This window comes from Hemiscyllium ocellatum, chromosome 46 (assembly GCF_020745735.1).
Source record: "Hemiscyllium ocellatum isolate sHemOce1 chromosome 46, sHemOce1.pat.X.cur, whole genome shotgun sequence".
Lineage (NCBI taxonomy): Eukaryota > Metazoa > Chordata > Chondrichthyes > Orectolobiformes > Hemiscylliidae > Hemiscyllium > Hemiscyllium ocellatum.
This window is the reverse complement of record NC_083446.1, coordinates 22,487,813-22,511,780: the sequence shown is the minus strand read 5'-3', so window position 1 is coordinate 22,511,780 and position 23,968 is coordinate 22,487,813. Positions and strand designations below refer to the sequence as shown.

Here is a 23,968-nt window from a genome sequence, read left to right as displayed (position 1 = left end):
AGACAAGTTGAAAATAATCTGCAACGAAAATGTTCAGAAAGGGGCTTTTATTTCGACCAAATACGATAGTACCTATCGCCTTGTCTTGTTATTTACTTGTGAGGTTTCGTTACTCTAAGCACCGTGGCCCGGATCCTATTCCCGCTCACGGAACGGTTGTCTTGTTCAGCAAACATATTGGTGTACCAGTACTTCTGCGGATTTTCCGATGCAAACAGGTCATTGGTTTTTGTCCAAAACATTATGAAGGTTAACATAAAACAAACAGCTGCAGTTGCTGGAAATCTGAGCCAAAAACGAAAATAGTTTGCGGAACACATCAAGCCTGGCAACAGAAACGTCGACTTTGCTGCTCCTCGGATGCTGCCTTACCGACTGTGCTTTTCCAGCATCACTCTGATCTAAAATCTGGTTTCCAGCATCTGCAGTCCTCACTTTTACTTAGTTTCTTCAGTGTCGCTGGTTCCCAACTCAACAACTCCATCTCTAGCGGTTTCATGTCTGTTCCTCCATGCTGAGGAGCTGAAGAGTGAAGAAAATTAACTCACCCCATCCATCTCTGGGGTAATTGGGGACGGAAAAAGAATCTTATCACATTGAAATATATCTAGATACGACTTAATCCCTGTCTTTTATTGGGAACCATCTCTTTCATTGTAACCATGAGGAAAGACCATTTCGTTCGCCAGAATATGTCACAACGTTTGATTGTTTCTCGTCCAAGAACACTCAGATCAATAGCGCCCTTGATAAGCTCTGTTGGTCATGTTCTCAAAGAGATCTAGCAAATTGCCAAGTGCGATTTTCCTTTCAAAAAATAATTTTGACTAAGTTTGGCTGTAAATATCTTTTCCGAACTTTGTGCTTTTGTTCTTTTACATTGGTGTCCAGCAGCTTCCAAATGACAGCAAAGGTATGAAAGGAGATGGAAGCCTTGAGCCCATCACGTCAGCGACAGCTTTCAGTGCGGTGACAGGTCTCGTCTGTAGTCATGGCCGAGTGGTTAAGGCGATGGATTAGAAATCCATTGGGGTTTCCCCACGCAGGTTCGAATCCTGCTGACTACGTTCTGAATGCCTTCCTATTGGAGCAATTTTCGGTCAAAGTTCAGGAAACCTGCTTTGAAAACCAGGCCGGTCATTTGATGAGACTTGGGAAACTCGAGTTCTTCATCAGAAATGTTCCACATCTAAAACGTTATCCCTGTTTCTCTTTCCAGATACCCTGCTCGTCACGTCGGGTTTCAGCAGTTGTTATTGAACGTCCTGAGCGGAATTGCTGCTTTTCCTTTGATTCCTTTAATCCCAGTCCTCTGTTCACTGACTCTGATCAGTGGCAACACTTCTTCCTGCACGTCAAAGTGCTCGTTCCCCACCGCTCCCTCTCCCATCATTACAAACAATCGCAGGAAATTGCCACTTAACCGCCTTTGTTCCAAAGTGAAACTCACCAGCCTCGGGAATCTCTCCACCAAACGGGACTTCTCATGCCTGGACATGGTGCAAGCCAGAGAGTTGTGAAGAGATACTGTGAAAATATTGTCAATTGGCAGTTGGAAATATGTTTAGGAAGCAAACCATATAATCTAGGATCCAGCTTTGGAAATCTTGAGAAACTCTTTGGGAAATGGAATCAGAGGAGAATGAAGAAGTGTGAAATCTCGGACCGAGTAGAGGACGGGACATTGACTCTGATGTTCTCGGGACAGGAACTCATCTGAGACATTGAAAGAATTCTCGCTCCCGTACGTGAGGAATACAAACTTCATCTGGATTCTGGGACAATGAAAAACTCTGGAACACTCAAGACAATATCCAAATATTGACTGGGATCACTGCAGTACGACTACTATAGATGGGTCACATTTTGTCCAGTGTGGGCAGGAGGGCTTCCTGACACAGTATGTAGACAGGCCTTCAAGGGACGAAGCCACTTTAGATTTAATAGTGGGTAACGAGCCTGGCCAGGTTTTAGATTTGGAAGTAGGTGAGCACTTTGCAATGAGGAGCTTATTACGATGCAATGAGGTAGGATTTAGGAAGCGTAGAATGGTGTAGGAAACAGCAGGGGCTGAGCACATTAAAAATGTGGAGCTTATTCAAGGAAAAGCTCCTGTGTGTCCTAGATAAGTATGTACCTGTCAGACAGTGAGGAAGATATAGAACGCGTGAGCCGTGGTTTACTAAGGAAGAGGAATCCCTGGTCAAGAAGAACAAGAAGTCTTCTGTTAGGACAAAACGTGAAAACTCAGTTGGAGCGCTCGAGGGTTACAACGATGTCAGAAAAGACCTAAAAAGAGAGCTGAGAAGAGTCAGGAGGAGACATGAGAAGTTGTTGGCGGATATGATCAGCGTTAAGCTAAGGCTTTCCATTGGTTAACCTAAGGCTTTCCATAGGTATGTCAGGAATAAAAGAATGACGAGAGTTAGCTTTGGGACAGTCAAGGATAATAGTGGGAAGTTGTGTGTGGAGTCAGAGGAGATAGGGGAAGCACTACGTAAACAGTGTTCGACAGTATTTGCTACAGAAAATGAAAATGTTGGCGAGGAAGATATAGAGACAATTGCGTCTAGACTGAGAAGAGATCGAGGTTCACAAGGAAGAGTTATTAGAAATACTGCAGAGTGTGAAAATAGAGTGTGAAAAAATCCCTGCGCCGGATGGGATCTATCTGATGTTGTTTAGCAAATGCACTGCAGGAAGGTACAAATCAAGCTGATGCTCACAACGGCTCGTTTTGAGCCGCTAATTGGCAGTGAAGTGGCGGCGTCAATAACAGCTGTCACGCATCTCGTCTTATTCCACACCCTGAGCTCGAAATGACCCGAGATCTCTCGCTGAGTTTCTGCAGGGTCTTGCTTGGACGACACCATGACACTTTTTCACTGCAGTGAATCATGAAATCGCGTCGTGACTGTGAATAAAACGATGGAAACTTCCAGCAGAGGAGGAGCCGACCCTGAAGCAGGCAGCTGAGGACAAATGTTTCTCCTTTGCCAGTGAAAGGCACTGCTTCAGAAATTGGAAGCTTCCAAGTGAAGCTGTGTTGGCGATTATCTTCGCTGCTTGCTCACCTTTTTAATTCTGATTCCGTGATAATCAATCACATTACATATCGACATGCTGCCAGCGTGTGACGTTACATTTGGGCCAGTGGCGTAATGGATAACGCGTCTGACTTCGGATCAGAAGATTGTAGGTTCGAGTCCTACCTGGCTCGTGGGGGAACGTCTCACTTTAACCGTGGTCCGTGTTGACGCTCCCCAATGAAGTCCTGGTCGGGATGGCGCTTCTGCAGTTAGAACTTGTGTTTGTTCTATTGTCCATTTCAAATTTCACCTCACCACAACGGACACTTCTGTCAGTCTCGGGTGTCTCCCTCTGTGGGTGGAAATGAGCATGAGCTCCTCAAAAGAGTTACAATTCGTTGTGAAAATGTCATACTTCTGTCCCATTATTGTGCCATTTAAGAACACAGGATAACCTCATTGACACTTGCCCTGGAAACATTAGAATACACAAGACTTTGAGCCAAAGTTGGAAACTGCGACTTGAATAGATGGTTCTCTGATTAGCCGCAATGCACAATGGGCAGAATGGCCTTTTCCCACTTTGTAAATCTTCGAAGACAAGTTGAAAATAATCTGCAACGAAAATGTTCAGAAAGGGGCTTTTATTTCGACCAAATACGATAGTACCTATCGCCTTGTCTTGTTATTTACTTGTGAGGTTTCGTTACTCTAAGCACCGTGGCCCGGATCCTATTCCCGCTCACGGAACGGTTGTCTTGTTCAGCAAACATATTGGTGTACCAGTACTTCTGCGGATTTTCCGATGCAAACAGGTCATTGGTTTTGTCCAAAACATTATGAAGGTTAACATAAAACAAACAGCTGCAGTTGCTGGAAATCTGAGCCAAAAACGAAAATAGTTTGCGGAACACATCAAGCCTGGCAACAGAAACGTCGACTTTGCTGCTCCTCGGATGCTGCCTTACCGACTGTGCTTTTCCAGCATCACTCTGATCTAAAATCTGGTTTCCAGCATCTGCAGTCCTCACTTTTACTTAGTTTCTTCAGTGTCGCTGGTTCCCAACTCAACAACTCCATCTCTAGCGGTTTCATGTCTGTTCCTCCATGCTGAGGAGCTGAAGAGTGAAGAAAATTAACTCACCCCATCCATCTCTGGGGTAATTGGGGACGGAAAAAGAATCTTATCACATTGAAATATATCTAGATACGACTTAATCCCTGTCTTTTATTGGGAACCATCTCTTTCATTGTAACCATGAGGAAAGACCATTTCGTTCGCCAGAATATGTCACAACGTTTGATTGTTTCTCGTCCAAGAACACTCAGATCAATAGCGCCCTTGATAAGCTCTGTTGGTCATGTTCTCAAAGAGATCTAGCAAATTGCCAAGTGCGATTTTCCTTTCAAAAAATAATTTTGACTAAGTTTGGCTGTAAATATCTTTTCCGAACTTTGTGCTTTTGTTCTTTTACATTGGTGTCCAGCAGCTTCCAAATGACAGCAAAGGTATGAAAGGAGATGGAAGCCTTGAGCCCATCACGTCAGCGACAGCTTTCAGTGCGGTGACAGGTCTCGTCTGTAGTCATGGCCGAGTGGTTAAGGCGATGGATTAGAAATCCATTGGGGTTTCCCCACGCAGGTTCGAATCCTGCTGACTACGTTCTGAATGCCTTCCTATTGGAGCAATTTTCGGTCAAAGTTCAGGAAACCTGCTTTGAAAACCAGGCCGGTCATTTGATGAGACTTGGGAAACTCGAGTTCTTCATCAGAAATGTTCCACATCTAAAACGTTATCCCTGTTTCTCTTTCCAGATACCCTGCTCGTCACGTCGGGTTTCAGCAGTTGTTATTGAACGTCCTGAGCGGAATTGCTGCTTTTCCTTTGATTCCTTTAATCCCAGTCCTCTGTTCACTGACTCTGATCAGTGGCAACACTTCTTCCTGCACGTCAAAGTGCTCGTTCCCCACCGCTCCCTCTCCCATCATTACAAACAATCGCAGGAAATTGCCACTTAACCGCCTTTGTTCCAAAGTGAAACTCACCAGCCTCGGGAATCTCTCCACCAAACGGGACTTCTCATGCCTGGACATGGTGCAAGCCAGAGAGTTGTGAAGAGATACTGTGAAAATATTGTCAATTGGCAGTTGGAAATATGTTTAGGAAGCAAACCATATAATCTAGGATCCAGCTTTGGAAATCTTGAGAAACTCTTTGGGAAATGGAATCAGAGGAGAATGAAGAAGTGTGAAATCTCGGACCGAGTAGAGGACGGGACATTGACTCTGATGTTCTCGGGACAGGAACTCATCTGAGACATTGAAAGAATTCTCGCTCCCGTACGTGAGGAATACAAACTTCATCTGGATTCTGGGACAATGAAAAACTCTGGAACACTCAAGACAATATCCAAATATTGACTGGGATCACTGCAGTACGACTACTATAGATGGGTCACATTTTGTCCAGTGTGGGCAGGAGGGCTTCCTGACACAGTATGTAGACAGGCCTTCAAGGGACGAAGCCACTTTAGATTTAATAGTGGGTAACGAGCCTGGCCAGGTTTTAGATTTGGAAGTAGGTGAGCACTTTGCAATGAGGAGCTTATTACGATGCAATGAGGTAGGATTTAGGAAGCGTAGAATGGTGTAGGAAACAGCAGGGGCTGAGCACATTAAAAATGTGGAGCTTATTCAAGGAAAAGCTCCTGTGTGTCCTAGATAAGTATGTACCTGTCAGACAGTGAGGAAGATATAGAACGCGTGAGCCGTGGTTTACTAAGGAAGAGGAATCCCTGGTCAAGAAGAACAAGAAGTCTTCTGTTAGGACAAAACGTGAAAACTCAGTTGGAGCGCTCGAGGGTTACAACGATGTCAGAAAAGACCTAAAAAGAGAGCTGAGAAGAGTCAGGAGGAGACATGAGAAGTTGTTGGCGGATATGATCAGCGTTAAGCTAAGGCTTTCCATTGGTTAACCTAAGGCTTTCCATAGGTATGTCAGGAATAAAAGAATGACGAGAGTTAGCTTTGGGACAGTCAAGGATAATAGTGGGAAGTTGTGTGTGGAGTCAGAGGAGATAGGGGAAGCACTACGTAAACAGTGTTCGACAGTATTTGCTACAGAAAATGAAAATGTTGGCGAGGAAGATATAGAGACAATTGCGTCTAGACTGAGAAGAGATCGAGGTTCACAAGGAAGAGTTATTAGAAATACTGCAGAGTGTGAAAATAGAGTGTGAAAAAATCCCTGCGCCGGATGGGATCTATCTGATGTTGTTTAGCAAATGCACTGCAGGAAGGTACAAATCAAGCTGATGCTCACAACGGCTCGTTTTGAGCCGCTAATTGGCAGTGAAGTGGCGGCGTCAATAACAGCTGTCACGCATCTCGTCTTATTCCACACCCTGAGCTCGAAATGACCCGAGATCTCTCGCTGAGTTTCTGCAGGGTCTTGCTTGGACGACACCATGACACTTTTTCACTGCAGTGAATCATGAAATCGCGTCGTGACTGTGAATAAAACGATGGAAACTTCCAGCAGAGGAGGAGCCGACCCTGAAGCAGGCAGCTGAGGACAAATGTTTCTCCTTTGCCAGTGAAAGGCACTGCTTCAGAAATTGGAAGCTTCCAAGTGAAGCTGTGTTGGCGATTATCTTCGCTGCTTGCTCACCTTTTTAATTCTGATTCCGTGATAATCAATCACATTACATATCGACATGCTGCCAGCGTGTGACGTTACATTTGGGCCAGTGGCGTAATGGATAACGCGTCTGACTTCGGATCAGAAGATTGTAGGTTCGAGTCCTACCTGGCTCGTGGGGGAACGTCTCACTTTAACCGTGGTCCGTGTTGACGCTCCCCAATGAAGTCCTGGTCGGGATGGCGCTTCTGCAGTTAGAACTTGTGTTTGTTCTATTGTCCATTTCAAATTTCACCTCACCACAACGGACACTTCTGTCAGTCTCGGGTGTCTCCCTCTGTGGGTGGAAATGAGCATGAGCTCCTCAAAAGAGTTACAATTCGTTGTGAAAATGTCATACTTCTGTCCCATTATTGTGCCATTTAAGAACACAGGATAACCTCATTGACACTTGCCCTGGAAACATTAGAATACACAAGACTTTGAGCCAAAGTTGGAAACTGCGACTTGAATAGATGGTTCTCTGATTAGCCGCAATGCACAATGGGCAGAATGGCCTTTTCCCACTTTGTAAATCTTCGAAGACAAGTTGAAAATAATCTGCAACGAAAATGTTCAGAAAGGGGCTTTTATTTCGACCAAATACGATAGTACCTATCGCCTTGTCTTGTTATTTACTTGTGAGGTTTCGTTACTCTAAGCACCGTGGCCCGGATCCTATTCCCGCTCACGGAACGGTTGTCTTGTTCAGCAAACATATTGGTGTACCAGTACTTCTGCGGATTTTCCGATGCAAACAGGTCATTGGTTTTGTCCAAAACATTATGAAGGTTAACATAAAACAAACAGCTGCAGTTGCTGGAAATCTGAGCCAAAAACGAAAATAGTTTGCGGAACACATCAAGCCTGGCAACAGAAACGTCGACTTTGCTGCTCCTCGGATGCTGCCTTACCGACTGTGCTTTTCCAGCATCACTCTGATCTAAAATCTGGTTTCCAGCATCTGCAGTCCTCACTTTTACTTAGTTTCTTCAGTGTCGCTGGTTCCCAACTCAACAACTCCATCTCTAGCGGTTTCATGTCTGTTCCTCCATGCTGAGGAGCTGAAGAGTGAAGAAAATTAACTCACCCCATCCATCTCTGGGGTAATTGGGGACGGAAAAAGAATCTTATCACATTGAAATATATCTAGATACGACTTAATCCCTGTCTTTTATTGGGAACCATCTCTTTCATTGTAACCATGAGGAAAGACCATTTCGTTCGCCAGAATATGTCACAACGTTTGATTGTTTCTCGTCCAAGAACACTCAGATCAATAGCGCCCTTGATAAGCTCTGTTGGTCATGTTCTCAAAGAGATCTAGCAAATTGCCAAGTGCGATTTTCCTTTCAAAAAATAATTTTGACTAAGTTTGGCTGTAAATATCTTTTCCGAACTTTGTGCTTTTGTTCTTTTACATTGGTGTCCAGCAGCTTCCAAATGACAGCAAAGGTATGAAAGGAGATGGAAGCCTTGAGCCCATCACGTCAGCGACAGCTTTCAGTGCGGTGACAGGTCTCGTCTGTAGTCATGGCCGAGTGGTTAAGGCGATGGATTAGAAATCCATTGGGGTTTCCCCACGCAGGTTCGAATCCTGCTGACTACGTTCTGAATGCCTTCCTATTGGAGCAATTTTCGGTCAAAGTTCAGGAAACCTGCTTTGAAAACCAGGCCGGTCATTTGATGAGACTTGGGAAACTCGAGTTCTTCATCAGAAATGTTCCACATCTAAAACGTTATCCCTGTTTCTCTTTCCAGATACCCTGCTCGTCACGTCGGGTTTCAGCAGTTGTTATTGAACGTCCTGAGCGGAATTGCTGCTTTTCCTTTGATTCCTTTAATCCCAGTCCTCTGTTCACTGACTCTGATCAGTGGCAACACTTCTTCCTGCACGTCAAAGTGCTCGTTCCCCACCGCTCCCTCTCCCATCATTACAAACAATCGCAGGAAATTGCCACTTAACCGCCTTTGTTCCAAAGTGAAACTCACCAGCCTCGGGAATCTCTCCACCAAACGGGACTTCTCATGCCTGGACATGGTGCAAGCCAGAGAGTTGTGAAGAGATACTGTGAAAATATTGTCAATTGGCAGTTGGAAATATGTTTAGGAAGCAAACCATATAATCTAGGATCCAGCTTTGGAAATCTTGAGAAACTCTTTGGGAAATGGAATCAGAGGAGAATGAAGAAGTGTGAAATCTCGGACCGAGTAGAGGACGGGACATTGACTCTGATGTTCTCGGGACAGGAACTCATCTGAGACATTGAAAGAATTCTCGCTCCCGTACGTGAGGAATACAAACTTCATCTGGATTCTGGGACAATGAAAAACTCTGGAACACTCAAGACAATATCCAAATATTGACTGGGATCACTGCAGTACGACTACTATAGATGGGTCACATTTTGTCCAGTGTGGGCAGGAGGGCTTCCTGACACAGTATGTAGACAGGCCTTCAAGGGACGAAGCCACTTTAGATTTAATAGTGGGTAACGAGCCTGGCCAGGTTTTAGATTTGGAAGTAGGTGAGCACTTTGCAATGAGGAGCTTATTACGATGCAATGAGGTAGGATTTAGGAAGCGTAGAATGGTGTAGGAAACAGCAGGGGCTGAGCACATTAAAAATGTGGAGCTTATTCAAGGAAAAGCTCCTGTGTGTCCTAGATAAGTATGTACCTGTCAGACAGTGAGGAAGATATAGAACGCGTGAGCCGTGGTTTACTAAGGAAGAGGAATCCCTGGTCAAGAAGAACAAGAAGTCTTCTGTTAGGACAAAACGTGAAAACTCAGTTGGAGCGCTCGAGGGTTACAACGATGTCAGAAAAGACCTAAAAAGAGAGCTGAGAAGAGTCAGGAGGAGACATGAGAAGTTGTTGGCGGATATGATCAGCGTTAAGCTAAGGCTTTCCATTGGTTAACCTAAGGCTTTCCATAGGTATGTCAGGAATAAAAGAATGACGAGAGTTAGCTTTGGGACAGTCAAGGATAATAGTGGGAAGTTGTGTGTGGAGTCAGAGGAGATAGGGGAAGCACTACGTAAACAGTGTTCGACAGTATTTGCTACAGAAAATGAAAATGTTGGCGAGGAAGATATAGAGACAATTGCGTCTAGACTGAGAAGAGATCGAGGTTCACAAGGAAGAGTTATTAGAAATACTGCAGAGTGTGAAAATAGAGTGTGAAAAAATCCCTGCGCCGGATGGGATCTATCTGATGTTGTTTAGCAAATGCACTGCAGGAAGGTACAAATCAAGCTGATGCTCACAACGGCTCGTTTTGAGCCGCTAATTGGCAGTGAAGTGGCGGCGTCAATAACAGCTGTCACGCATCTCGTCTTATTCCACACCCTGAGCTCGAAATGACCCGAGATCTCTCGCTGAGTTTCTGCAGGGTCTTGCTTGGACGACACCATGACACTTTTTCACTGCAGTGAATCATGAAATCGCGTCGTGACTGTGAATAAAACGATGGAAACTTCCAGCAGAGGAGGAGCCGACCCTGAAGCAGGCAGCTGAGGACAAATGTTTCTCCTTTGCCAGTGAAAGGCACTGCTTCAGAAATTGGAAGCTTCCAAGTGAAGCTGTGTTGGCGATTATCTTCGCTGCTTGCTCACCTTTTTAATTCTGATTCCGTGATAATCAATCACATTACATATCGACATGCTGCCAGCGTGTGACGTTACATTTGGGCCAGTGGCGTAATGGATAACGCGTCTGACTTCGGATCAGAAGATTGTAGGTTCGAGTCCTACCTGGCTCGTGGGGGAACGTCTCACTTTAACCGTGGTCCGTGTTGACGCTCCCCAATGAAGTCCTGGTCGGGATGGCGCTTCTGCAGTTAGAACTTGTGTTTGTTCTATTGTCCATTTCAAATTTCACCTCACCACAACGGACACTTCTGTCAGTCTCGGGTGTCTCCCTCTGTGGGTGGAAATGAGCATGAGCTCCTCAAAAGAGTTACAATTCGTTGTGAAAATGTCATACTTCTGTCCCATTATTGTGCCATTTAAGAACACAGGATAACCTCATTGACACTTGCCCTGGAAACATTAGAATACACAAGACTTTGAGCCAAAGTTGGAAACTGCGACTTGAATAGATGGTTCTCTGATTAGCCGCAATGCACAATGGGCAGAATGGCCTTTTCCCACTTTGTAAATCTTCGAAGACAAGTTGAAAATAATCTGCAACGAAAATGTTCAGAAAGGGGCTTTTATTTCGACCAAATACGATAGTACCTATCGCCTTGTCTTGTTATTTACTTGTGAGGTTTCGTTACTCTAAGCACCGTGGCCCGGATCCTATTCCCGCTCACGGAACGGTTGTCTTGTTCAGCAAACATATTGGTGTACCAGTACTTCTGCGGATTTTCCGATGCAAACAGGTCATTGGTTTTGTCCAAAACATTATGAAGGTTAACATAAAACAAACAGCTGCAGTTGCTGGAAATCTGAGCCAAAAACGAAAATAGTTTGCGGAACACATCAAGCCTGGCAACAGAAACGTCGACTTTGCTGCTCCTCGGATGCTGCCTTACCGACTGTGCTTTTCCAGCATCACTCTGATCTAAAATCTGGTTTCCAGCATCTGCAGTCCTCACTTTTACTTAGTTTCTTCAGTGTCGCTGGTTCCCAACTCAACAACTCCATCTCTAGCGGTTTCATGTCTGTTCCTCCATGCTGAGGAGCTGAAGAGTGAAGAAAATTAACTCACCCCATCCATCTCTGGGGTAATTGGGGACGGAAAAAGAATCTTATCACATTGAAATATATCTAGATACGACTTAATCCCTGTCTTTTATTGGGAACCATCTCTTTCATTGTAACCATGAGGAAAGACCATTTCGTTCGCCAGAATATGTCACAACGTTTGATTGTTTCTCGTCCAAGAACACTCAGATCAATAGCGCCCTTGATAAGCTCTGTTGGTCATGTTCTCAAAGAGATCTAGCAAATTGCCAAGTGCGATTTTCCTTTCAAAAAATAATTTTGACTAAGTTTGGCTGTAAATATCTTTTCCGAACTTTGTGCTTTTGTTCTTTTACATTGGTGTCCAGCAGCTTCCAAATGACAGCAAAGGTATGAAAGGAGATGGAAGCCTTGAGCCCATCACGTCAGCGACAGCTTTCAGTGCGGTGACAGGTCTCGTCTGTAGTCATGGCCGAGTGGTTAAGGCGATGGATTAGAAATCCATTGGGGTTTCCCCACGCAGGTTCGAATCCTGCTGACTACGTTCTGAATGCCTTCCTATTGGAGCAATTTTCGGTCAAAGTTCAGGAAACCTGCTTTGAAAACCAGGCCGGTCATTTGATGAGACTTGGGAAACTCGAGTTCTTCATCAGAAATGTTCCACATCTAAAACGTTATCCCTGTTTCTCTTTCCAGATACCCTGCTCGTCACGTCGGGTTTCAGCAGTTGTTATTGAACGTCCTGAGCGGAATTGCTGCTTTTCCTTTGATTCCTTTAATCCCAGTCCTCTGTTCACTGACTCTGATCAGTGGCAACACTTCTTCCTGCACGTCAAAGTGCTCGTTCCCCACCGCTCCCTCTCCCATCATTACAAACAATCGCAGGAAATTGCCACTTAACCGCCTTTGTTCCAAAGTGAAACTCACCAGCCTCGGGAATCTCTCCACCAAACGGGACTTCTCATGCCTGGACATGGTGCAAGCCAGAGAGTTGTGAAGAGATACTGTGAAAATATTGTCAATTGGCAGTTGGAAATATGTTTAGGAAGCAAACCATATAATCTAGGATCCAGCTTTGGAAATCTTGAGAAACTCTTTGGGAAATGGAATCAGAGGAGAATGAAGAAGTGTGAAATCTCGGACCGAGTAGAGGACGGGACATTGACTCTGATGTTCTCGGGACAGGAACTCATCTGAGACATTGAAAGAATTCTCGCTCCCGTACGTGAGGAATACAAACTTCATCTGGATTCTGGGACAATGAAAAACTCTGGAACACTCAAGACAATATCCAAATATTGACTGGGATCACTGCAGTACGACTACTATAGATGGGTCACATTTTGTCCAGTGTGGGCAGGAGGGCTTCCTGACACAGTATGTAGACAGGCCTTCAAGGGACGAAGCCACTTTAGATTTAATAGTGGGTAACGAGCCTGGCCAGGTTTTAGATTTGGAAGTAGGTGAGCACTTTGCAATGAGGAGCTTATTACGATGCAATGAGGTAGGATTTAGGAAGCGTAGAATGGTGTAGGAAACAGCAGGGGCTGAGCACATTAAAAATGTGGAGCTTATTCAAGGAAAAGCTCCTGTGTGTCCTAGATAAGTATGTACCTGTCAGACAGTGAGGAAGATATAGAACGCGTGAGCCGTGGTTTACTAAGGAAGAGGAATCCCTGGTCAAGAAGAACAAGAAGTCTTCTGTTAGGACAAAACGTGAAAACTCAGTTGGAGCGCTCGAGGGTTACAACGATGTCAGAAAAGACCTAAAAAGAGAGCTGAGAAGAGTCAGGAGGAGACATGAGAAGTTGTTGGCGGATATGATCAGCGTTAAGCTAAGGCTTTCCATTGGTTAACCTAAGGCTTTCCATAGGTATGTCAGGAATAAAAGAATGACGAGAGTTAGCTTTGGGACAGTCAAGGATAATAGTGGGAAGTTGTGTGTGGAGTCAGAGGAGATAGGGGAAGCACTACGTAAACAGTGTTCGACAGTATTTGCTACAGAAAATGAAAATGTTGGCGAGGAAGATATAGAGACAATTGCGTCTAGACTGAGAAGAGATCGAGGTTCACAAGGAAGAGTTATTAGAAATACTGCAGAGTGTGAAAATAGAGTGTGAAAAAATCCCTGCGCCGGATGGGATCTATCTGATGTTGTTTAGCAAATGCACTGCAGGAAGGTACAAATCAAGCTGATGCTCACAACGGCTCGTTTTGAGCCGCTAATTGGCAGTGAAGTGGCGGCGTCAATAACAGCTGTCACGCATCTCGTCTTATTCCACACCCTGAGCTCGAAATGACCCGAGATCTCTCGCTGAGTTTCTGCAGGGTCTTGCTTGGACGACACCATGACACTTTTTCACTGCAGTGAATCATGAAATCGCGTCGTGACTGTGAATAAAACGATGGAAACTTCCAGCAGAGGAGGAGCCGACCCTGAAGCAGGCAGCTGAGGACAAATGTTTCTCCTTTGCCAGTGAAAGGCACTGCTTCAGAAATTGGAAGCTTCCAAGTGAAGCTGTGTTGGCGATTATCTTCGCTGCTTGCTCACCTTTTTAATTCTGATTCCGTGATAATCAATCACATTACATATCGACATGCTGCCAGCGTGTGACGTTACATTTGGGCCAGTGGCGTAATGGATAACGCGTCTGACTTCGGATCAGAAGATTGTAGGTTCGAGTCCTACCTGGCTCGTGGGGGAACGTCTCACTTTAACCGTGGTCCGTGTTGACGCTCCCCAATGAAGTCCTGGTCGGGATGGCGCTTCTGCAGTTAGAACTTGTGTTTGTTCTATTGTCCATTTCAAATTTCACCTCACCACAACGGACACTTCTGTCAGTCTCGGGTGTCTCCCTCTGTGGGTGGAAATGAGCATGAGCTCCTCAAAAGAGTTACAATTCGTTGTGAAAATGTCATACTTCTGTCCCATTATTGTGCCATTTAAGAACACAGGATAACCTCATTGACACTTGCCCTGGAAACATTAGAATACACAAGACTTTGAGCCAAAGTTGGAAACTGCGACTTGAATAGATGGTTCTCTGATTAGCCGCAATGCACAATGGGCAGAATGGCCTTTTCCCACTTTGTAAATCTTCGAAGACAAGTTGAAAATAATCTGCAACGAAAATGTTCAGAAAGGGGCTTTTATTTCGACCAAATACGATAGTACCTATCGCCTTGTCTTGTTATTTACTTGTGAGGTTTCGTTACTCTAAGCACCGTGGCCCGGATCCTATTCCCGCTCACGGAACGGTTGTCTTGTTCAGCAAACATATTGGTGTACCAGTACTTCTGCGGATTTTCCGATGCAAACAGGTCATTGGTTTTGTCCAAAACATTATGAAGGTTAACATAAAACAAACAGCTGCAGTTGCTGGAAATCTGAGCCAAAAACGAAAATAGTTTGCGGAACACATCAAGCCTGGCAACAGAAACGTCGACTTTGCTGCTCCTCGGATGCTGCCTTACCGACTGTGCTTTTCCAGCATCACTCTGATCTAAAATCTGGTTTCCAGCATCTGCAGTCCTCACTTTTACTTAGTTTCTTCAGTGTCGCTGGTTCCCAACTCAACAACTCCATCTCTAGCGGTTTCATGTCTGTTCCTCCATGCTGAGGAGCTGAAGAGTGAAGAAAATTAACTCACCCCATCCATCTCTGGGGTAATTGGGGACGGAAAAAGAATCTTATCACATTGAAATATATCTAGATACGACTTAATCCCTGTCTTTTATTGGGAACCATCTCTTTCATTGTAACCATGAGGAAAGACCATTTCGTTCGCCAGAATATGTCACAACGTTTGATTGTTTCTCGTCCAAGAACACTCAGATCAATAGCGCCCTTGATAAGCTCTGTTGGTCATGTTCTCAAAGAGATCTAGCAAATTGCCAAGTGCGATTTTCCTTTCAAAAAATAATTTTGACTAAGTTTGGCTGTAAATATCTTTTCCGAACTTTGTGCTTTTGTTCTTTTACATTGGTGTCCAGCAGCTTCCAAATGACAGCAAAGGTATGAAAGGAGATGGAAGCCTTGAGCCCATCACGTCAGCGACAGCTTTCAGTGCGGTGACAGGTCTCGTCTGTAGTCATGGCCGAGTGGTTAAGGCGATGGATTAGAAATCCATTGGGGTTTCCCCACGCAGGTTCGAATCCTGCTGACTACGTTCTGAATGCCTTCCTATTGGAGCAATTTTCGGTCAAAGTTCAGGAAACCTGCTTTGAAAACCAGGCCGGTCATTTGATGAGACTTGGGAAACTCGAGTTCTTCATCAGAAATGTTCCACATCTAAAACGTTATCCCTGTTTCTCTTTCCAGATACCCTGCTCGTCACGTCGGGTTTCAGCAGTTGTTATTGAACGTCCTGAGCGGAATTGCTGCTTTTCCTTTGATTCCTTTAATCCCAGTCCTCTGTTCACTGACTCTGATCAGTGGCAACACTTCTTCCTGCACGTCAAAGTGCTCGTTCCCCACCGCTCCCTCTCCCATCATTACAAACAATCGCAGGAAATTGCCACTTAACCGCCTTTGTTCCAAAGTGAAACTCACCAGCCTCGGGAATCTCTCCACCAAACGGGACTTCTCATGCCTGGACATGGTGCAAGCCAGAGAGTTGTGAAGAGATACTGTGAAAATATTGTCAATTGGCAGTTGGAAATATGTTTAGGAAGCAAACCATATAATCTAGGATCCAGCTTTGGAAATCTTGAGAAACTCTTTGGGAAATGGAATCAGAGGAGAATGAAGAAGTGTGAAATCTCGGACCGAGTAGAGGACGGGACATTGACTCTGATGTTCTCGGGACAGGAACTCATCTGAGACATTGAAAGAATTCTCGCTCCCGTACGTGAGGAATACAAACTTCATCTGGATTCTGGGACAATGAAAAACTCTGGAACACTCAAGACAATATCCAAATATTGACTGGGATCACTGCAGTACGACTACTATAGATGGGTCACATTTTGTCCAGTGTGGGCAGGAGGGCTTCCTGACACAGTATGTAGACAGGCCTTCAAGGGACGAAGCCACTTTAGATTTAATAGTGGGTAACGAGCCTGGCCAGGTTTTAGATTTGGAAGTAGGTGAGCACTTTGCAATGAGGAGCTTATTACGATGCAATGAGGTAGGATTTAGGAAGCGTAGAATGGTGTAGGAAACAGCAGGGGCTGAGCACATTAAAAATGTGGAGCTTATTCAAGGAAAAGCTCCTGTGTGTCCTAGATAAGTATGTACCTGTCAGACAGTGAGGAAGATATAGAACGCGTGAGCCGTGGTTTACTAAGGAAGAGGAATCCCTGGTCAAGAAGAACAAGAAGTCTTCTGTTAGGACAAAACGTGAAAACTCAGTTGGAGCGCTCGAGGGTTACAACGATGTCAGAAAAGACCTAAAAAGAGAGCTGAGAAGAGTCAGGAGGAGACATGAGAAGTTGTTGGCGGATATGATCAGCGTTAAGCTAAGGCTTTCCATTGGTTAACCTAAGGCTTTCCATAGGTATGTCAGGAATAAAAGAATGACGAGAGTTAGCTTTGGGACAGTCAAGGATAATAGTGGGAAGTTGTGTGTGGAGTCAGAGGAGATAGGGGAAGCACTACGTAAACAGTGTTCGACAGTATTTGCTACAGAAAATGAAAATGTTGGCGAGGAAGATATAGAGACAATTGCGTCTAGACTGAGAAGAGATCGAGGTTCACAAGGAAGAGTTATTAGAAATACTGCAGAGTGTGAAAATAGAGTGTGAAAAAATCCCTGCGCCGGATGGGATCTATCTGATGTTGTTTAGCAAATGCACTGCAGGAAGGTACAAATCAAGCTGATGCTCACAACGGCTCGTTTTGAGCCGCTAATTGGCAGTGAAGTGGCGGCGTCAATAACAGCTGTCACGCATCTCGTCTTATTCCACACCCTGAGCTCGAAATGACCCGAGATCTCTCGCTGAGTTTCTGCAGGGTCTTGCTTGGACGACACCATGACACTTTTTCACTGCAGTGAATCATGAAATCGCGTCGTGACTGTGAATAAAACGATGGAAACTTCCAGCAGAGGAGGAGCCGACCCTGAAGCAGGCAGCTGAGGACAAATGTTTCTCCTTTGCCAGTGAAAGGCACTGCTTCAGAAATTGGAAGCTTCCAAGTGAAGCTGTGTTGGCGATTATCTTCGCTGCTTGCTCACCTTTTTAATTCTGATTCCGTGATAATCAATCACATTACATATCGACATGCTGCCAGCGTGTGACGTTACATTTGGGCCAGTGGCGTAATGGATAACGCGTCTGACTTCGGATCAGAAGATTGTAGGTTCGAGTCCTACCTGGCTCGTGGGGGAACGTCTCACTTTAACCGTGGTCCGTGTTGACGCTCCCCAATGAAGTCCTGGTCGGGATGGCGCTTCTGCAGTTAGAACTTGTGTTTGTTCTATTGTCCATTTCAAATTTCACCTCACCACAACGGACACTTCTGTCAGTCTCGGGTGTCTCCCTCTGTGGGTGGAAATGAGCATGAGCTCCTCAAAAGAGTTACAATTCGTTGTGAAAATGTCATACTTCTGTCCCATTATTGTGCCATTTAAGAACACAGGATAACCTCATTGACACTTGCCCTGGAAACATTAGAATACACAAGACTTTGAGCCAAAGTTGGAAACTGCGACTTGAATAGATGGTTCTCTGATTAGCCGCAATGCACAATGGGCAGAATGGCCTTTTCCCACTTTGTAAATCTTCGAAGACAAGTTGAAAATAATCTGCAACGAAAATGTTCAGAAAGGGGCTTTTATTTCGACCAAATACGATAGTACCTATCGCCTTGTCTTGTTATTTACTTGTGAGGTTTCGTTACTCTAAGCACCGTGGCCCGGATCCTATTCCCGCTCACGGAACGGTTGTCTTGTTCAGCAAACATATTGGTGTACCAGTACTTCTGCGGATTTTCCGATGCAAACAGGTCATTGGTTTTGTCCAAAACATTATGAAGGTTAACATAAAACAAACAGCTGCAGTTGCTGGAAATCTGAGCCAAAAACGAAAATAGTTTGCGGAACACATCAAGCCTGGCAACAGAAACGTCGACTTTGCTGCTCCTCGGATGCTGCCTTACCGACTGTGCTTTTCCAGCATCACTCTGATCTAAAATCTGGTTTCCAGCATCTGCAGTCCTCACTTTTACTTAGTTTCTTCAGTGTCGCTGGTTCCCAACTCAACAACTCCATCTCTAGCGGTTTCATGTCTGTTCCTCCATGCTGAGGAGCTGAAGAGTGAAGAAAATTAACTCACCCCATCCATCTCTGGGGTAATTGGGGACGGAAAAAGAATCTTATCACATTGAAATATATCTAGATACGACTTAATCCCTGTCTTTTATTGGGAACCATCTCTTTCATTGTAACCATGAGGAAAGACCATTTCGTTCGCCAGAATATGTCACAACGTTTGATTGTTTCTCGTCCAAGAACACTCAGATCAATAGCGCCCTTGATAAGCTCTGTTGGTCATGTTCTCAAAGAGATCTAGCAAATTGCCAAGTGCGATTTTCCTTTCAAAAAATAATTTTGACTAAGTTTGGCTGTAAATATCTTTTCCGAACTTTGTGCTTTTGTTCTTTTACATTGGTGTCCAGCAGCTTCCAAATGACAGCAAAGGTATGAAAGGAGATGGAAGCCTTGAGCCCATCACGTCAGCGACAGCTTTCAGTGCGGTGACAGGTCTCGTCTGTAGTCATGGCCGAGTGGTTAAGGCGATGGATTAGAAATCCATTGGGGTTTCCCCACGCAGGTTCGAATCCTGCTGACTACGTTCTGAATGCCTTCCTATTGGAGCAATTTTCGGTCAAAGTTCAGGAAACCTGCTTTGAAAACCAGGCCGGTCATTTGATGAGACTTGGGAAACTCGAGTTCTTCATCAGAAATGTTCCACATCTAAAACGTTATCCCTGTTTCTCTTTCCAGATACCCTGCTCGTCACGTCGGGTTTCAGCAGTTGTTATTGAACGTCCTGAGCGGAATTGCTGCTTTTCCTTTGATTCCTTTAATCCCAGTCCTCTGTTCACTGACTCTGATCAGTGGCAACACTTCTTCCTGCACGTCAAAGTGCTCGTTCCCCACCGCTCCCTCTCCCATCATTACAAACAATCGCAGGAAATTGCCACTTAACCGCCTTTGTTCCAAAGTGAAACTCACCAGCCTCGGGAATCTCTCCACCAAACGGGACTTCTCATGCCTGGACATGGTGCAAGCCAGAGAGTTGTGAAGAGATACTGTGAAAATATTGTCAATTGGCAGTTGGAAATATGTTTAGGAAGCAAACCATATAATCTAGGATCCAGCTTTGGAAATCTTGAGAAACTCTTTGGGAAATGGAATCAGAGGAGAATGAAGAAGTGTGAAATCTCGGACCGAGTAGAGGACGGGACATTGACTCTGATGTTCTCGGGACAGGAACTCATCTGAGACATTGAAAGAATTCTCGCTCCCGTACGTGAGGAATACAAACTTCATCTGGATTCTGGGACAATGAAAAACTCTGGAACACTCAAGACAATATCCAAATATTGACTGGGATCACTGCAGTACGACTACTATAGATGGGTCACATTTTGTCCAGTGTGGGCAGGAGGGCTTCCTGACACAGTATGTAGACAGGCCTTCAAGGGACGAAGCCACTTTAGATTTAATAGTGGGTAACGAGCCTGGCCAGGTTTTAGATTTGGAAGTAGGTGAGCACTTTGCAATGAGGAGCTTATTACGATGCAATGAGGTAGGATTTAGGAAGCGTAGAATGGTGTAGGAAACAGCAGGGGCTGAGCACATTAAAAATGTGGAGCTTATTCAAGGAAAAGCTCCTGTGTGTCCTAGATAAGTATGTACCTGTCAGACAGTGAGGAAGATATAGAACGCGTGAGCCGTGGTTTACTAAGGAAGAGGAATCCCTGGTCAAGAAGAACAAGAAGTCTTCTGTTAGGACAAAACGTGAAAACTCAGTTGGAGCGCTCGAGGGTTACAACGATGTCAGAAAAGACCTAAAAAGAGAGCTGAGAAGAGTCAGGAGGAGACATGAGAAGTTGTTGGCGGATATGATCAGCGTTAAGCTAAGGCTTTCCATTGGTTAACCTAAGGCTTTCCATAGGTATGTCAGGAATAAAAGAATGACGAGAGTTAGCTTTGGGACAGTCAAGGATAATAGTGGGAAGTTGTGTGTGGAGTCAGAGGAGATAGGGGAAGCACTACGTAAACAGTGTTCGACAGTATTTGCTACAGAAAATGAAAATGTTGGCGAGGAAGATATAGAGACAATTGCGTCTAGACTGAGAAGAGATCGAGGTTCACAAGGAAGAGTTATTAGAAATACTGCAGAGTGTGAAAATAGAGTGTGAAAAAATCCCTGCGCCGGATGGGATCTATCTGATGTTGTTTAGCAAATGCACTGCAGGAAGGTACAAATCAAGCTGATGCTCACAACGGCTCGTTTTGAGCCGCTAATTGGCAGTGAAGTGGCGGCGTCAATAACAGCTGTCACGCATCTCGTCTTATTCCACACCCTGAGCTCGAAATGACCCGAGATCTCTCGCTGAGTTTCTGCAGGGTCTTGCTTGGACGACACCATGACACTTTTTCACTGCAGTGAATCATGAAATCGCGTCGTGACTGTGAATAAAACGATGGAAACTTCCAGCAGAGGAGGAGCCGACCCTGAAGCAGGCAGCTGAGGACAAATGTTTCTCCTTTGCCAGTGAAAGGCACTGCTTCAGAAATTGGAAGCTTCCAAGTGAAGCTGTGTTGGCGATTATCTTCGCTGCTTGCTCACCTTTTTAATTCTGATTCCGTGATAATCAATCACATTACATATCGACATGCTGCCAGCGTGTGACGTTACATTTGGGCCAGTGGCGTAATGGATAACGCGTCTGACTTCGGATCAGAAGATTGTAGGTTCGAGTCCTACCTGGCTCGTGGGGGAACGTCTCACTTTAACCGTGGTCCGTGTTGACGCTCCCCAATGAAGTCCTGGTCGGGATGGCGCTTCTGCAGTTAGAACTTGTGTTTGTTCTATTGTCCATTTCAAATTTCACCTCACCACAACGGACACTTCTGTCAGTCTCGGGTGTCTCCCTCTGTGGGTGGAAATGAGCATGAGCTCCTCAAAAGAGTTACAATTCGTTGTGAAAATGTCATACTTCTGTCCCATTATTGTGCCATTTAAGAACACAGGATAACCTCATTGACACTTGCCCTGGAAACATTAGAATACACAAGACTTTGAGCCAAAGTTGGAAACTGCGACTTGAATAGATGGTTCTCTGATTAGCCGCAATGCACAATGGGCAGAATGGCCTTTTCCCACTTTGTAAATCTTCGAAGACAAGTTGAAAATAATCTGCAACGAAAATGTTCAGAAAGGGGCTTTTATTTCGACCAAATACGATAGTACCTATCGCCTTGTCTTGTTATTTACTTGTGAGGTTTCGTTACTCTAAGCACCGTGGCCCGGATCCTATTCCCGCTCACGGAACGGTTGTCTTGTTCAGCAAACATATTGGTGTACCAGTACTTCTGCGGATTTTCCGATGCAAACAGGTCATTGGTTTTGTCCAAAACATTATGAAGGTTAACATAAAACAAACAGCTGCAGTTGCTGGAAATCTGAGCCAAAAACGAAAATAGTTTGCGGAACACATCAAGCCTGGCAACAGAAACGTCGACTTTGCTGCTCCTCGGATGCTGCCTTACCGACTGTGCTTTTCCAGCATCACTCTGATCTAAAATCTGGTTTCCAGCATCTGCAGTCCTCACTTTTACTTAGTTTCTTCAGTGTCGCTGGTTCCCAACTCAACAACTCCATCTCTAGCGGTTTCATGTCTGTTCCTCCATGCTGAGGAGCTGAAGAGTGAAGAAAATTAACTCACCCCATCCATCTCTGGGGTAATTGGGGACGGAAAAAGAATCTTATCACATTGAAATATATCTAGATACGACTTAATCCCTGTCTTTTATTGGGAACCATCTCTTTCATTGTAACCATGAGGAAAGACCATTTCGTTCGCCAGAATATGTCACAACGTTTGATTGTTTCTCGTCCAAGAACACTCAGATCAATAGCGCCCTTGATAAGCTCTGTTGGTCATGTTCTCAAAGAGATCTAGCAAATTGCCAAGTGCGATTTTCCTTTCAAAAAATAATTTTGACTAAGTTTGGCTGTAAATATCTTTTCCGAACTTTGTGCTTTTGTTCTTTTACATTGGTGTCCAGCAGCTTCCAAATGACAGCAAAGGTATGAAAGGAGATGGAAGCCTTGAGCCCATCACGTCAGCGACAGCTTTCAGTGCGGTGACAGGTCTCGTCTGTAGTCATGGCCGAGTGGTTAAGGCGATGGATTAGAAATCCATTGGGGTTTCCCCACGCAGGTTCGAATCCTGCTGACTACGTTCTGAATGCCTTCCTATTGGAGCAATTTTCGGTCAAAGTTCAGGAAACCTGCTTTGAAAACCAGGCCGGTCATTTGATGAGACTTGGGAAACTCGAGTTCTTCATCAGAAATGTTCCACATCTAAAACGTTATCCCTGTTTCTCTTTCCAGATACCCTGCTCGTCACGTCGGGTTTCAGCAGTTGTTATTGAACGTCCTGAGCGGAATTGCTGCTTTTCCTTTGATTCCTTTAATCCCAGTCCTCTGTTCACTGACTCTGATCAGTGGCAACACTTCTTCCTGCACGTCAAAGTGCTCGTTCCCCACCGCTCCCTCTCCCATCATTACAAACAATCGCAGGAAATTGCCACTTAACCGCCTTTGTTCCAAAGTGAAACTCACCAGCCTCGGGAATCTCTCCACCAAACGGGACTTCTCATGCCTGGACATGGTGCAAGCCAGAGAGTTGTGAAGAGATACTGTGAAAATATTGTCAATTGGCAGTTGGAAATATGTTTAGGAAGCAAACCATATAATCTAGGATCCAGCTTTGGAAATCTTGAGAAACTCTTTGGGAAATGGAATCAGAGGAGAATGAAGAAGTGTGAAATCTCGGACCGAGTAGAGGACGGGACATTGACTCTGATGTTCTCGGGACAGGAACTCATCTGAGACATTGAAAGAATTCTCGCTCCCGTACGTGAGGAATACAAACTTCATCTGGATTCTGGGACAATGAAAAACTCTGGAACACTCAAGACAATATCCAAATATTGACTGGGATCACTGCAGTACGACTACTATAGATGGGTCACATTTTGTCCAGTGTGGGCAGGAGGGCTTCCTGACACAGTATGTAGACAGGCCTTCAAGGGACGAAGCCACTTTAGATTTAATAGTGGGTAACGAGCCTGGCCAGGTTTTAGATTTGGAAGTAGGTGAGCACTTTGCAATGAGGAGCTTATTACGATGCAATGAGGTAGGATTTAGGAAGCGTAGAATGGTGTAGGAAACAGCAGGGGCTGAGCACATTAAAAATGTGGAGCTTATTCAAGGAAAAGCTCCTGTGTGTCCTAGATAAGTATGTACCTGTCAGACAGTGAGGAAGATATAGAACGCGTGAGCCGTGGTTTACTAAGGAAGAGGAATCCCTGGTCAAGAAGAACAAGA

General features: G+C 44.8%; 13 non-coding genes across 13 annotated transcripts; all 13 read left to right on the top strand.

Annotated features, from left to right (window-relative positions):
* The first annotated feature begins 985 nt into the window (after nt 1–985).
* trnas-aga (transfer RNA serine (anticodon AGA)) lies at nt 986–1,067 on the top strand. Its single transcript has one exon. It is a non-coding gene; the product is annotated as a tRNA-Ser (tRNA).
* A 2,080-nt stretch (nt 1,068–3,147) lies between these two features.
* trnar-ucg (transfer RNA arginine (anticodon UCG)) lies at nt 3,148–3,220 on the top strand. The gene has a single exon. It is a non-coding gene; the product is annotated as a tRNA-Arg (tRNA).
* Nucleotides 3,221–4,610: 1,390 nt separating this feature from the next.
* On the top strand, nt 4,611–4,692 carry trnas-aga (transfer RNA serine (anticodon AGA)). Its single transcript has one exon. It is a non-coding gene; the product is annotated as a tRNA-Ser (tRNA).
* Nucleotides 4,693–6,772: 2,080 nt separating this feature from the next.
* trnar-ucg (transfer RNA arginine (anticodon UCG)) lies at nt 6,773–6,845 on the top strand. The gene has a single exon. It is a non-coding gene; the product is annotated as a tRNA-Arg (tRNA).
* Nucleotides 6,846–8,235: 1,390 nt separating this feature from the next.
* On the top strand, nt 8,236–8,317 carry trnas-aga (transfer RNA serine (anticodon AGA)). Its single transcript has one exon. It is a non-coding gene; the product is annotated as a tRNA-Ser (tRNA).
* Nucleotides 8,318–10,397: 2,080 nt separating this feature from the next.
* On the top strand, nt 10,398–10,470 carry trnar-ucg (transfer RNA arginine (anticodon UCG)). The gene has a single exon. It is a non-coding gene; the product is annotated as a tRNA-Arg (tRNA).
* A 1,390-nt stretch (nt 10,471–11,860) lies between these two features.
* Nucleotides 11,861–11,942, top strand: trnas-aga (transfer RNA serine (anticodon AGA)). Its single transcript has one exon. It is a non-coding gene; the product is annotated as a tRNA-Ser (tRNA).
* Nucleotides 11,943–14,022: 2,080 nt separating this feature from the next.
* Nucleotides 14,023–14,095, top strand: trnar-ucg (transfer RNA arginine (anticodon UCG)). The gene has a single exon. It is a non-coding gene; the product is annotated as a tRNA-Arg (tRNA).
* Nucleotides 14,096–15,485: 1,390 nt separating this feature from the next.
* trnas-aga (transfer RNA serine (anticodon AGA)) lies at nt 15,486–15,567 on the top strand. The gene has a single exon. It is a non-coding gene; the product is annotated as a tRNA-Ser (tRNA).
* A 2,080-nt stretch (nt 15,568–17,647) lies between these two features.
* On the top strand, nt 17,648–17,720 carry trnar-ucg (transfer RNA arginine (anticodon UCG)). The gene has a single exon. It is a non-coding gene; the product is annotated as a tRNA-Arg (tRNA).
* Nucleotides 17,721–19,110: 1,390 nt separating this feature from the next.
* On the top strand, nt 19,111–19,192 carry trnas-aga (transfer RNA serine (anticodon AGA)). Its single transcript has one exon. It is a non-coding gene; the product is annotated as a tRNA-Ser (tRNA).
* Nucleotides 19,193–21,272: 2,080 nt separating this feature from the next.
* trnar-ucg (transfer RNA arginine (anticodon UCG)) lies at nt 21,273–21,345 on the top strand. Its single transcript has one exon. It is a non-coding gene; the product is annotated as a tRNA-Arg (tRNA).
* Nucleotides 21,346–22,735: 1,390 nt separating this feature from the next.
* trnas-aga (transfer RNA serine (anticodon AGA)) lies at nt 22,736–22,817 on the top strand. Its single transcript has one exon. It is a non-coding gene; the product is annotated as a tRNA-Ser (tRNA).
* The last annotated feature ends 1,151 nt before the right edge of the window (nt 22,818–23,968 follow it).